The 13,275-nt window shown below is 45.6% G+C and overlaps 1 protein-coding gene across 12 annotated transcripts in view; it reads left to right on the forward strand.

Moving 5' to 3' along the window:
- The first annotated feature begins 3,402 nt into the window (after positions 1-3,402).
- LOC138755156 (mediator of RNA polymerase II transcription subunit 30-like) overlaps positions 3,403-13,275 on the forward strand; it is a 58,440-nt gene continuing 48,567 nt past the window's right edge. For 10 of the 12 annotated variants that reach the window (XR_011352067.1, XR_011352068.1, XM_069920560.1 and 7 more), the window contains exon 1: positions 3,403-3,551. The gene's annotated coding sequence lies outside the window, so the exon portion shown is untranslated. The remainder of the gene's footprint in view (positions 3,552-13,275) is intronic. The other 2 variants (XM_069920570.1, XM_069920571.1) reach the window with 1 other exon arrangement.

Here is a 13,275-nt window from a genome sequence, read left to right on the forward strand (position 1 = left end):
TGAACTTTTTCTATTTCTGCTATCAAATAAACGAGTTGTAATCTACTTAGGTTAAAATTTGGCAAAAAGAAAACTAATAAAATTGGAACTAATTGGAAATCCAAAATAAAAGCAGGAAACGCTGGTAGGTCATAGCAGCATCTTTGGAAAGAGTAGGTCATAGCAGCATCTTTGGAAAGAGGTATAGTGAACTAGGATTCACTTGAAGTATGCTGTACTGACGACTGGTCCTGCCTCCTGGCTCCTCCCCCTAGTTTCCCACCTAAACCCAGAACTCCTCTGAAGCCTGTTCGTGAACCCTACCTGTGTTGTAAGCTCGTAAAAGCATTTGTTCTCCCTTCTGTCGAGTGTGAGCTTTTGTCTACGCCACAAGAGGTTAGTATTTCACATCTAAAATTCTTTGCCTTACTGCATTTAAAGAAGAAAGTTGGTATTGTTGCAGAGAAGCAAATTATTCGTGAATTCATGGTCGAGTCTGGATGGCTGCTGTGTGCGAAACGAGTTGATGAGTTGCTGTTCCTCAAACTTGCATTAATTCCAATATACGAGTAGACAGTGACCTACTGGGGGAACTCCACAGCTCATGCAGCATCCATGCGTAGAAATGGTTAGTTAATGCTTTGGGTTGGGATCCTTTCCACTGCTGAGTGCAGTGGTATTGGATATTCTCTCCTACCAGTCTGTGTTTAGTCTCCCTGATGGAGGAACAACACCTCATCTTCCAAATGTGCACCCTCCAACCAAATGCCATTAATATCAACTTCTCTGGCTTTCATTAACCCCCCCCCCCATCTTCCACCATCACCTTCCTCCAGCTCTATTTCTCTCCCTTTTCCCTGTCTCCTTTCACACAAACTTCTTACCTTGATCCCTCTCATATCCAATTGACACCTCTTATTGGTTTGGATTCCTCCCTCATCCAGCATTGTCTGAATTCGGAGATTTCCTACTTCTGGCTCATTTTTCTTATTCTTTGAAGGACTCAGGCACGAAACATCAGTAATGTATCTTTGCTTTTTTGAATGCTGAAAAGACCTGCTGAGTTCCTCCAGCATTTCTGTTTTCAGTCTCTCTGATGTGGAGGATTCAGATTCATGGGCATTGTATGTGATATACTAGAGGATGTAATACCTCATCGCCAGTACTCACAAACAAGCACCAGGACTTGGCCTGGCTGGCAGTGAGAGGAAACTTTCCAGATCCTTCCTCTAGATCAGAAACAAAACTCACAAAGCCCCAAGATTACTGCAGTGGAGTGGAGACAGTCACCCATCTCCTTGCAGAATTCTGATTCGCTAAGGTCCTTGTCACGGATCATCCCCAGCAGCAGCATGACAGAGGACTCTCTGACACCCGGAATTGCTGGAAGACCATTAAAGCAATGAAAGGCATCCTTTGGTTCGGCTGAAACTTGTTGGTCTTTCAGGTCGTGGAGTTGTTGGTGTGGGAATGCAGCCAACGGGCACGTTCCAGGCTGCAGGAGTACATGCTGAAGAACTCACCGAGGCTTGGTGCAGCTAATGAGAGGGCGCTACAGGGAAGGACCACAGTTGAGAGGCCTTCCATTACTGGGCAATGAGGAGTGGAGACAAGTGATATCTCTTCAGAGAGGGGAGTAAAAAGGTGGGAATGCTGCTAAATGGAAAATTAATATAACAACATACAGTGAAGGTGCAAAGAGACTTTGAAATGTTTTCTTTTTGTAAATAATTTATTGTCAATAAAGTCTATTTTTAGTTCAACAAAGCTTCTTTCTCTGGAATGTTTGGCACCTGAATGAGGGTAAAGAAGAGAGAGAATGTGTGGACAGCCATCTTTGTACATCGCATCACAGTCACACTCTCCCATCGGTTCTCATTCTGCCGCCCCCATAAGCTACTAGGCTTGTGGACTTGGTGCATGCTATGATCTGTTCTGACTCCCTCAGTTGGTTGAACGTTCTTTGTGACATGATGTTCCATTTGGCCCCAGTGTCAACTTTTAAGTCTTGCTTTATCATTAATCTTCATTGCTACAAACGCTTCCTTGTTCCTTCTAATTCTTGGTGGGTCTCCTGGCTTCTTCAGAGTAAATCCATAAATGTAATACTCGTCGTCCCACTGGTTAATCATCCTTCAGGATCTGGGTCTCAGGGTGAGTTGTTGCCGAGCTATGAAGCATCTACTAAAATGGTTCCATTTCCAGCAGGCTCTGCACTGTTGGCTGAACGCTGGGCACATCTCTCGTCTTGTCACCTGGTCACCGCCGCAGTTGCTGCACTCCATCCTCGATGATGGCTTCCTCTTCTTCTGGCCACTGCCAGTTTGCAGGTACTGCCTGGACTGCGTCTATGCTCGCGCCTTGCTACTGTGGAAGGGCTAGCTTTCTGCTGTTCTCCTCCACGGCTTTGTTGGCCAGACACGTGGAGGTGGCCTTTGTAAGTGTTAGCTTGCTGTCACGCAGCAGGGCCTTTCTCCTGTCTTCGTCACTGATGCTGCAGACTCTCCTGTCTTGAATCCACTGGGTGCTCTGAAGTCATAAGTCTTTGCCCTGATTTTCATGGTATTAAATCGTGCCTTTCCATCGTTAAGTTCTTTTGAGGATTGCATATTTCTCAGAATTTTTTTAAAAGACACTCAGGACCTTGCCCTCAAACACGGGCGGGTCGGGCCTTCTCAATCCGCCTGCCATTATGCTGAGAGCGTGGCCCACGTTGGCTCCTCACTTTCACTGGAGGACTTCCAGCTGGGCAGCTGCAATGTAATGGCAGAGGGTGCAGTGCGGCTGCCTAACATGAATGAGACTGGCTGTTCTTGGGTGAACCGTAACTATGATGATGCCCAGCCCCAACATGGTGGTGGGGATGGGGGGGAGTGGGATGGGGGGGAAGGGGGATGGGGGAGATGGGAGGGGGGAGAAGTGGGGTGGGATGGGGGGGGGGAGTGGGATGGGGGGGGGGAGTGGGATGGGGGGGGGGGAGTGGGATGGGGGGGGGGAGTGGGATGGGGGGGGGGAGTGGGATGGGGGGGGGAGTGGGATGGGGGGGGGGAGTGGGATGGGGGGGGGGAGTGGGATGGGGGGGGGGAGTGGGATGGGGGGAGGCTCTCCAGGCGCTGCAATTGCGTTGCAGCCACCGCACTCGTACATCTTGCCGCTGCACAGGGTTACTGTTGGGGACCGTATCCCGATGACGATGGAAGGGTGAACTCGAGTTCCCAATGACCGGACGGTGGATCAGGGCGTCTGGCGACAACTTTGCACGGGGTTTTTTTTTCTCTCGCTCTGCCGGCCTGCTCGGCGCTTACTGCTTTGCAGACCTCCCCTCGGAAGCGACCCGCGCGCCTCGTCGCCCAGCAAACGAGCGCCCGCCACCGGCACGATGCCCCGCCTCCTGCGACACCAGGGGTCACCTGTCAGTCAAGGCAGCTCTCGCGAGGCTGTCGAGGCGACGTTCGGTGGGTGCTCGGCTGGCGGTGGCAGGCTCCTGCACTTCCACTCCGCTTCAATGGTGCGCTGCGGCGGCTGCTGCTGCTTCACACGATCCGGCGGGCGGGCTGGCATGAGGTTACCCTGTGAGTATCAGAGCGCAGAGTTTATTTCGCGACAGGACGGTGCCTCTCTCTTCTTTCAGCGGGCGCTGGAAGTCCAGCCTTGGACTGACATTGAGACCTGCACCTTGAAAAGTTCCCCCATGCCTTGTGAAATAGTGCCTGGATGAAATAAATGGGGTCACTGGGAGAACGGCTGCGTCCTGTTGCTATCAAGCAGCCGAAGGTCTGTGGTTTTTTTCTCTTAAAAAGTGGGTGATTTTTAACAAATAAATTGGGCATTTTCTTGCACTTGAGACGCATGACAGAGTTCGGTTCGCAAGAGAGATGTTTTAACTTGGTCTCGCCCTTCCTCAACACTAATCTCTCGCCCTGCGGCTGTTGGAGATAACTCTGTACCCATTGATCCTCCCTGAATGCAATCGTTCCACCACAGATGACTGTCCCTTTGAGTGACCTGGTCCTGTCCTCTGGGACTCCCCTCCCTGACTCTTTCTAGTTTAAGATGCTCCATACTAGCTTGACCCAATCTTCCATTGTGCATCTGCGACCCCACCCCCAAAAAATGTTTTTGATAATACTCCAGTGAAATGTCTTAGGATGCTTTGTTATGTTAAAGATGCCCTGTAACCAAGGCATTGAAGGCAAGGCTCTGATGCCATGTCTGTTTCAAAACTGCAAGTTCTCATTTTTTTACATAAATGAAACAGAAAGATTAATTTACCTTATTTGTCATTCTGCACAGAATAAAATAAGTCACCTGAGGTGGGTTGAGAGTGGAGGGGATATAATTCATGCCCTTTAAGCTACTGAGTTCAGAGCAGCCCAAACTTAAGAAACCAATCTTTATTTTTAGAAGAATGGCATCTGTATCGTGTAAACATCAGCGCAAAGCAACATTGCTGCTTTTCTTCCCCCATTTTAAGTGTTGATAGCCCCAGGAATTTCCAGCTCTGTGTTTCAAAATTGGTATCTCGGCAACAGTAAACCCCCTGAGGAATGCCTATTGTGTATTCTCAATACACAGCTTAACAAAACAAGTTTGTGTTTGGCATCTGCTATCTCTTACCTTTTCTTTACAGGGTATGAAATCCTTCTGTTCATTTAAATATCTGTTCATTTAATATCCTTCTGTTATTAAACGTAGCTCTTGGAATATCCATGAGGGAAAGGATGTACAAGAGTAATTCTGTTTTTTTTAAACATTTTACTGCCTTTTAACCCAAGTGAAAAGCAGGTAGATAGTAGTAATAGGTAAATAATAGTTACTTTGGATATCTATGGACTGTTTTCTCATAAGAATACATTTTATTAAGCACTTTTACCATGAAAGAATAAACATCAAGTAAAGGAATTAAGTTTTAGTCCAAAAATGCAACTAGTCCAACAAAACCAAAGTCCTGAGTGTGTCCGATTATTGGAATTTCACTGTATCTCATTACCAAGGTAGTGTAGCAATAATATTGCATTGTCAGTACCTGTACTCATTTCTGTTTGCTTTTATCTCTTCAGGGATACAACTTTTGCAGCAGACACCTATTTAGCTGTTTTATATTCTAGGACATGAGCATTTCAGGATTAGTTATGATTGAATTAACTTCATTTGATAAATATAATTTGTCTTTGTCTAATGATGATAGAACAGTGGCTCACTCCCTGAGTTACCTTGCATGATGAGCCAAATGACTCTCCTAAATGACAACATGACTGCTGTGCCTAGCCAAAGCATGCCTTATCGGCTTTCAATTTAAATCCTTGACGTCATCTGATGTCACTTTCTTCTCTCAACTTCCACATGATTTAAACCTTACGAAATAGTGGTAGAATATAATCCCTTGGAAGCTGTCTTTGTTCTGCATTATTACCTGCTTTTGACACCAGTTTGTGAGCTAAGGTTGCAATAAAAACAAAAAATGTTGGAAATTCCCAGCAGATCTGACCATGCCAAAAAAGAAACAATCAACTTTTCAGACCAAAGGCCTGTACTGCAAGTGGATTTTTGGACAAAAGTCTGCTGCAAATAGGGATCTGTTGAAACCACGCCTCCAATTTTCGCAAGTTTGGTCTCCCTTTCTACGAAAGGATGTGCCTACAATCGAGGAGTGCAGCAAAGGTTTATCAGGTTGATTTCTGAGGTTAGACCTTTCCATTTTTAGAAAAGATTAAGCAGACTGGGCCTGCACATTTAAATTTAGAGGATCTAATTGAAACATCTAGAATTCTTCCAAGGTTTGCCATGGTACATGCTGGTGTGTATAGGCATCACAATCTCAGAAGAAGGGGTCAACCATTCAGTATAGAATGAGAAGTGATTTATTTATTTAGAAGGTCAAGAAACCTTGGAATTCTGTGCCCAAAAGAGTAATGGGGACTCATCACTGAAGACATTTAAGGCAGAATTCTTTGATGTTTATGGGATTGAGAGATGTGGGGTTGCTGCAGGGGAGTGGCATTAGATTTAAAACATAATCAGCCATAATCTTGTTAACAATGGAGCAGGAATGGGGAGCTGATGACAGACTCCTGCTATTTCATTTGTTCTGAGAAAAAAGTAAATTTGCAGGGAAGAGGGAAGTTGGAGAGAACAATCAGAATGTCTGCAATGGGTAGAAACAAGTGGTGGCAGCCTCTAATGTATAGGAGACCACATTTACCTTTGTGTTGCTGAGTGGAGCCCTCTCGCTCAACACTCCTATTCCCCAGGGGTATGAGTTAGCCTGTACGAGACTGTGTGGTGATCTTGCAGGCCAAGACTGCTTGAAGGTGAGTGGTGAGCTCTGGATACCATATTGGCCTCATTTGACATAACTTGCCATATCACTACCTTCTGCCAGCTATTTAAAATGAAGTTATTAAAAATATTTTAATAGGTGTGAAAACATCAATTTAAAACACTAGAGCTCTAATTTAAATAATTCTTTAATATAATTTAAAGAAATATAACTTTGTGGTTTCCTTTCTTCATCAGAGTTCCACAGTGGGCTCTCAGATCCTACTCCAGATCATAACTGATGCAAGATCTGAGACCAGATTCAACACCAGAGTTCACTTGTGTGGGAACATGCTAACAGGAACAGCTGAATAAAATGCAGAAAAATCTGATCTAATAGTATATTTAGAAGCTTCCAGTCAGCATTGATGTGTAGTAAATACACTAGTGCTGGAGAAACTCAGCAGGTCCCATAGTGTCCATAGGAGGCAAAGATTATATAACCAAAGTTTCTGGCCTGAGCACTTTGTCAAGGTATGAGCAAATAGCAGGCAGGCACCTAAATAAAAATGTAGGTGGAGGAGAGAAGAAGAGGCAGGGGGAGGATTACAGGCCATGGTGAACATGGGGAGGAGAGAAAAGCTGAGCATTGATTGGGGGGGGGGGGGGGGTTGCTCTGTGAATGCAGAGCTGGAGGAAAGGCAACAGAGGGATGGGGAAAGAGAGTGAGATTCACGGTTTGCACACACATGAAGGTATGTCAATGGACACTGAATGTCGAAGTGATGTGGCACAGGCTTCCTGTGGAACTGTTGCGGCTAAGATCATAAACAACCTTACATAAATCAGTTGATTGAATTTTAACTGTGAGAATAAGATTTAAAACTTTTTTTGAATATTTTATTTATTCAACATATATAAATGTAAAAAATTAAGAATATTATACCATAAGTACATAATAAAATATTAACAAATATATGCTGGAATGTTATAACCATATAACCATTTACGGAACGGAAACAGGCCATGTCGGCCTTTCGAGTCCGCACCGGTTCACTAGAATGACTCCTCAAGCTCAAACCTCCCGCTCTCCGCCAATAACCCTCCAACCTCTTCACCTCCATGTACACATACAACCTTCTCTTAAATGACAGAAGGGAACCTGCCGCAACTATCTCATTCGGAAGATTGTTCCATTCTGCCACCACTTAACAAGCAATAAATGCACAAAATAGCTGGAGAAAGATATATGACTAACATTTTGGGCTTGAGCCTTTCATTAAGAAATGAGCATAAAACAGGCAAGAATCTGAATACAAAGGTAGGGAAGAAGGGGCAGGGCATGGTTGTAGAGCTCTTTGATTATAGATTGAATGCATATATAAAAACTAAAATATTAAAAACTAACCCCCTATTGGGCCACCCTCCCCTAAACTAATCAAATCCCAAAACTGAAATACAAGATATTTCATTATAAAACAATTACAATTAATTTGGACTGTGTCAGTTGACACTCAAAGACATCAAAAACATCATAAAGTTATTATACTTTTATGGAAAACTTCACTAATCAAAAAAGAAATTAATAAATTCATTATTTTAGCTACAGACCCCAAATTTACAAAAATAAGGAATATTTATCCCTTAAATTATACGTAATCTTTTTTAGCATGCCACCTATCTAATTTAATGAAACTTCAGATTTCCATATTACAGTGACACATTTCCTTGCTATTACTAAAACCAACTTAACAAACTTTAATTGGGAATCTGACAACAATAATTTAGGAGTGACACTTTCAAAATGTCCTAACAAAAGTAATTCAGGATTTAAAGGAAAATTCACTCCCATTATCCATTGTACAAATTTACTAATAAAAATTCAAAAAGGGTTAACCTTTGAGCAAGACCATGTAGGGTGAAGAAAAGTTCCAATTTCTGTTTGACATTTAAAACTATAATCCGATAAATCCGATCTCCATCTATTCAATTTCTGAGGGATAATATACAATTTTTTGGCATATTTTATTTATTCAGCATGTATGTCAAAAATTAAGAACATTATAAAATAGTCAAGGAGTAATATACAATTGATGTAAAAAAGATTATGATGATTATCGTACATTATCATATTAATAGTACATTAATAGTATTTGTCATAACTTCTTTACACAAATTTTGCCAGTCTTGTTGATCTATTATTGTGTTCAAATCCTGTTCCTATCTTTCTTTTGAATTAAACAAACCTACTTTAGGTGTCTGTTCTTGTAATAATATATATGCAATTGAAATTAAATTTTTAATCATTCCACTAACCATAATTTGTTCCAAATTTGAAAGATCTTTTAAAATAATTTCCAGTCCTGGTTTCTCTCTCAAATAAACTCTCAGTTGAAAATAACAAAATAATATAAGGTATTGTGACGGTGTGAGCAATGAGAGAGACATATCCATCAAGTTGAGGGTCGTTAACAACTGTTTTATTTGAATTTGGCACGTGCCCCTTTAAGGGCAGGGCGGGCTCAGTCACATGATGACGTCAGAGAAGCTGTCTGGGGCGCGCGCCACGTGGGAGATTCGACTGGGCAAGAAACCCCCGACGGCGCCATCTTCCCATCTGGCGTTACAAGAAGGGCCAGTTCGCCCTGAGCGAGTGCGCCACCACACAAAACCCCCCCCAGAACCAGCTATGTGTCCTGCCGCTTGGGCGGGCGACCCCATCACTTAAGCTTGCACCGGCCGAGATAAGTCCAGATGGGCTGCCTTCAGGCGGTCCACCGTAAAAAGTTCCTCCCCCAATGTCTAGGGTGAAGGTTCCTCCGGTCCAGAGCAAGATTTTGTACGGTCGCTGCAGCGGTGCGCCCTGCGGCCCCCTTCGCATGAAAATGAACTGAGCTGAATTGAGTTCTTTGAGGAGGCTGGGTGCCGTGGCGTGATGGGGGTGGGGGAGCCAGGGAGCCCAGTCTCCTGCAGAGGTCCACCAGCAGCTTTGCATCAGTGGCCGCGGTGTCGGGGTCAGAGCCGAAAAACTCACCATGCCATCTCAGTATGCCGTCTATCATGTTAATGAAACTTCAGATTTCCATATTACATTGATACATTTCCTTGCTATTACTAAAACCAACTTCCCAAACTTTAATTGGGAATCTGACAACAATAATTTAGGAGTGACACTTTCAAAATGTCCTAACGAAAGTAATTCTGGATTTAAAGGAAAATTCACTCCCATTTTCCATTGTACAAATCTTGTAGTTTTTGAAAGTAGATGGAAAATGGCATTGTTTTTCAGAACTTGGTGTGAAGTTTTATGAATGAGCGAAGTAGATTACTTTTAGTCAGAAAAGGTTTTTGTGTGTTACTTGGCCAGATGAAACTTGAAAGCATTTCCATGTCAGTTACATTTATAAAAGTTGAGGTAGTCAGAGCTTGATTGAGAAAATATGATGCATTTACTCTTAAAGAAGTTATTCCTTAACCACTGAATGAACAGACCTGATTATCATTGGAACGTTCAGACGCAAGATTGTCTGACCTGCAGCAATATCTCAGCAATACCATGAAAAACTACTGTGTTTGTTTACACTTCATCTGAATGTTGCAAACATTCAGTAAGTGTTTGCGGTCTCTGCAAAGATGTATGGTTGTTGTAAGATCTATCATAATAATCCACTTCCAGCATCATGTTGTCGTGTTCTTGTATTGTTTTGTAAACAAATTCAAAGCACTTCATTCTCTAAGTGGTGGTTCTAGATCGCTAATGTTAGTAAAAGTATTTGATGAGTCCATACAATTTCCAACGTACACTTTAATGTGATTTTAGTTTTTGAAAAGGTAGATGAGGTAAAGACCTGAGCGGTAGACTCATTGTGAATTTTGCTAATGGAAATTGTCCTGAAAATTTTTCATAAGATGTTTGTATTTCATAAAACGAACCAATGTAGCATTTCCGCTACGTGAGCATGTAGAACAACGACATGCACACCAGAGCCTTGAAGTCGAGACTGGTTTATTGTTCTGGCCGTCGCGTTTATATGGGCCCCAGGCGCTGACGTCAGGCCCCCACACCATCGGAGCGCCGACCTGGGATTCACCTGTGTTCCCACAACAGTTTCCCGTCTTCCTGCCGTGTGTGAGGTCACTTGGGATGACGGCTGGGGTCACCCCACTGGCCCGCACAGTCACCGTGCTCATCGACAATTTTGTGGGCCGGTCCGTCTCTCCATGCGTGGACTGCTATACGAGCCCCCCCCCCCCAAGAACCAGTGATCAGGCTGTTGTCTACTGACTTGGACGGTTTGCCCTTGTGTCACAGGTGGAGTGGAGACTGGCTGGTCGCAGTCTAGATATGCCAGCTTCAGGCGGTCAACGGTAAAAGTCTCCTCCTTACTGCTGATGTCGAGGATAAAAGTGGAACCGTTGTCCCTGATGACCCTGTAGGACCCCTCGTAGGGTCATTGTAGGGGCAGCTAGTGTGTGCCCCTTCGCACAAACACATTCTAACAAGTCTGTCCCTAGGGATGTTGTGTTTGGGCTGGCCATGTGGTGGGGGTTGCTGTGGGACCAGGGACCCAAGTTTTCACTGTAAGTTCTCCAGGGCGGCTGCAAGATCTTCCAGGTGTTTGTCAGGGGCCAGGAACTCTCCCAGAATGATTAAGGGTGTGCCATAGACCATCTCCGTCGCTAAGGCATGACAGAGCATCAGCTACCACATTGCTTTTCCACACGATGTGCTATATATCCATGGTAAATTCTGGTAAATTCAGACACTTAGGACGTGTCTCTGTTGGGCTGACCATGGTCCCCATATCTTCTGGAAAGCAAAGGTCAGCAGCTGGTGATCAGCAAAGACCTTGAATTGCCAACCTTCCAAAAAGGAATGGAAATGCCTTACCGCCAGGTACACCGTCAACAGCTCTCTTTCAACTGCGCTGTATTTGAGCTCTGGGGGGTGGGGGTGGGTCGGAGGTGCAAAAAGGCCAGGGGTTGCCACTGGCCTTAAATGAGCTGTTGCGGTGCGACCACTTCCGCTGTGCTGGGGGCGTCGACTGTCAGGGTGGTAGGTGCCTCTGGTCTGGGTTGGACCAGGAGGGTGGCATTGGCCTGCGCCTCTTTGGCATTCTGGAATGTCCTTGAAGACTCATCATCCCAAATAGTGTCTTTTGACTTGCCTGTCATCAACACGGAGGGGGCGCAGGATGTGTGTGGCTGCCGTTATGAACGTGAAAATTTTTCATACCATCAAATTCCTGTAGCCCTTTTACCATGTATGGCTTAGTGAAGTGCCAGACTGCTTCATCCCTCTCGGGGAGGGTTGTTGGCCTGTGTCTATTTATCATGTGCCCTTGGAAGTCAATGGTGTCTAGGCTGAATTGGCACTTTGTAGGGTTGATTGTCAGCCCAAACTCACTCAACCGGGTGTACAGTTGTCTCAGCTGGGCAGCATAGTAATATCGTCCAAATAGATTAATGCAAATGGGAGGTCCCGGCCTACTACGTCCATCAGCTGCTGGAAAGTTTGTGCCTTGTTTTTCAGACCAAAGGTCATGTGGAGGAATTCGAACAAGCCAAAGAGGGTTATAATTGCAGTCTTTGGGATGTCCTGGGGGTGAACTGGGATTTGGCGGTACCCCTGGATGAGGTCCACCTTGGAGAACACCCATGCCCTCTGCAGGTTTGCGGCAAAGTCTTGAACATGGGGCATGGGATATCTTTTGGGTTTGGTGACCTCATTCAGGTGGCAGTAGTCGCCAAATCCCCAGCTCCTCTATTTTCTTAAACTACTCCTTCGTCAGGCTGAACTTTTCAGGAGGGAGTCGGTGTGTACTAGCGTGGAGTGGGAGGCCCTCGGTCAAAATGTGGTGCTTTACCCCATGCTTTGGCTCAGCTGCAGAGAACTGTGGTGTCACTGTCGAGGGAAACTCTGCCAGGATGCAGGCGAATTCATTGTCCGTAAGTGTTAGAGTCCAGGTGAGGGGGCGGGTAGCTCGGCTTCCCCCAGAGGCAGAGTCTGAAATGTTCTGGCGTGCACCGAGTGTTGACCCTTGAGGTGAACAAGCAGGCAGTGGGCCCGAAGGAATTCGGCCCCCGGGAGCAGTTGCACCACTGCTGGGAGGGTGAAGTCCATGTAAAATGGCTGTTGCCAAACTGAAGGGGAATGGTGCAAGTCCCAAAAGCCTGGATGGAGGAGCTGTTAGCTGCCCTCAATGCTGGGCCCTGCTTGCCGTTTTGGGTGTCGAAGCCTACGGGGGTTAGGACGCTCATCTTGGCACCAGACCAGGAAACGCCTGCCCGACATGGAGTCCTAAACGTAGAGGAGGCTATCACGTTGCCCAACTGCTGCAGCCATCATTGACAATTGGCCAATGTGATTCCCAGAAACCCACAGGGTGGGTGGCATCGACGGGCCTCCACACCCCATCGCTGATGATAGTAGCGTAACTGTCCCGGGGTATTAACTTGTCTCTCCGCTGGTCTTGATCTCGCAGGCTTGCTGATGTGATCTACAACGGCGCTGTCCAGAGCATGCCCACCCTGGCCGCAACTCTCCGAGTGTCGCTGAAGTCCTCATCTGTGAGCAAGAGCCATATATCCTCAGGCAGCTGCTCCAGAAAGATCTGCTCAAAGAGCAGGCAGGGTTGGTGGCCCTCGGTTAGAGCGAGCAATTCGCTCATTTGGAAAAATGGGGCCCTATCGCCCAATCTGTCCATATGCAGCAATCAGGTGGCATGCTCCTGCCGGTAGACCCCAGAAGTGCAGGTTAGCACCTCTTTGAGGATCACTTATTTGCCTTACTCTGGAGGCTGCCGTAGGAAATCTACGACCCTTAATGCTGTGTCCTGATCGAGGGTGCTCACAGTGTAGAAGTAGTGGGTGTCAGTGGGGCCGATGTGTCAAAGCTGGAACTGAGCCTCCGCCTGCTTGAACCACATGTGTGGCTGCGACACCCAAAACATTGAGAGCCTGGAGGAGGCGGCATGAATGGTTGCTGGCTTGACTTGATCCATCATCTTCGAGTCCAACTGCTAGTTGGACCTGTCG

The sequence above is a fragment of the Narcine bancroftii genome, chromosome 2 (assembly GCF_036971445.1).
Source record: "Narcine bancroftii isolate sNarBan1 chromosome 2, sNarBan1.hap1, whole genome shotgun sequence".
In the NCBI taxonomy this organism is placed as follows: Eukaryota; Metazoa; Chordata; class Chondrichthyes; order Torpediniformes; family Narcinidae; genus Narcine; species Narcine bancroftii.